This window comes from Tupaia chinensis, unplaced genomic scaffold (genome assembly GCF_000334495.1).
Source record: "Tupaia chinensis unplaced genomic scaffold, TupChi_1.0 Scaffold000133_1, whole genome shotgun sequence".
Lineage (NCBI taxonomy): Eukaryota > Metazoa > Chordata > Mammalia > Scandentia > Tupaiidae > Tupaia > Tupaia belangeri.
This window is the reverse complement of record NW_006159602.1, coordinates 1-1,459: the sequence shown is the minus strand read 5'-3', so window position 1 is coordinate 1,459 and position 1,459 is coordinate 1. Positions and strand designations below refer to the sequence as shown.

Genomic DNA, 1,459 nt, shown 5'->3' with positions numbered 1-1,459 from the left:
TCAAGAGAATATATAATTGTTAAGGTCTTGGTTTACATACTATCAGAGCACTAGTTTTTTTAAAAGAACTTTTAAAGTCACCTGATTTAAACACGTATAGAACTATATAGTTTCAACATACTACTAACTACTGCAATTCATGCTAATAGCAAAAGTATACATGATACATAAAAATAAAGTGCATTTCCCTCCTAAATGTTAGGTCATGATACCATTATGAAGACTTCGAACGAAAAAAATTCTTCTGTGTTGAATTTTAAATTCCGTATTTTTCTATCAGCTCTCTTGCTTTAGAAATAAAGGCACTCATGGCATCTTCTTTCGACAACCCTTTTCGGAGGTTCCATGCTTCCCATTTAACCTTGCCTTTTATATCTACCATTGCTGGACATTCAATATCTATGTCTCCAACCACAGATTACTTGTAAAGCCCATAGAGTTCTTTTAGTTCTTCATCATCTGGCCTGGTTTTCAGCTTCCTCACATCTTCTGTAGCCCTGTCAAAATCAGCCTGCAGGGTCATGGTGCCCACAGCCAAACAGGTGCTACTCTCCGAGCGCTGTGGCGCCCAGCAGGTTCTTAAAGTTCCTGAAAAAGGTTATACCAATTTGACTTCCATCTGTAATACATGAAATCACTTTATCTAATTGTCAGCATTAAGCATTATCATTATTTAAAACTTTTACTAATAGGAGATAATAGTATCTTGCAATCTTGTAAATCTTGCAACTTAGGACCAGCAGAGAGTGTAGTGGTTATGTTGCTGGACTCACACATGGTCAACCACGGTTTGAGTTCTGGATTGGGCAGCTTGAAACTCATGCTGGGCATATGTGCATGTATGCCCAAAATCCTGAGAGGAGAATGGAGAAGGGATTGTGATGTGGACAAACCCCTGGGGGGGTGATTTCTTGATTTCTGTCACTCTGGCAAGGGTACGTGCCCTATAGCAGGAAAAAAAAAAAAAAAACTCTAAAAAAAAAAGATAAAATAAAATAAAATCTTATGTCTCTTATTCATTCATGCAAGATTTCTTTTCCACACACCTACAATGTGGAACACTGCTTTAACAATGGTATGACATCATCCTTACCCTCATAGAGCTTACATTTTTTTGATTACTGGGTCTGGACATTTAAAAAGAGCCATTTCAAGTTGCATTAAAATTTTTCCTCTCAGCGAGCATGTGCACTTTCCAGAGAGACAGAAAGAGAGGGAGAGGAAGAGGAAGAAAGTACCCTCCAATGGGGTGTGGTCCTGTTGGAATCCCTTCTCCTCCATTTCTCTCTTTGTTGGGATTCTGGGCACACAAGCACACATGCCTGGTATGCTTTTTGAGCCATGAGGGCTGAGATTTGAACTAAAGTGTTAGTCATGTGGGACCCAGCTTCCTTAACCATTAGGCCACAGGGCTGCCCCATGAATTATATATGTTATTTTTAAAGAATTATTTTATTTA

At 38.6% G+C, this 1,459-nt stretch overlaps 1 pseudogene; it reads right to left on the bottom strand.

Annotated features, from left to right (window-relative positions):
- Positions 1-256: 256 nt before the first annotated feature.
- On the bottom strand, positions 257-551 carry LOC102483446 (acyl-CoA-binding domain-containing protein 7 pseudogene; annotated as a pseudogene).
- Positions 552-1,459: the final 908 nt, after the last annotated feature.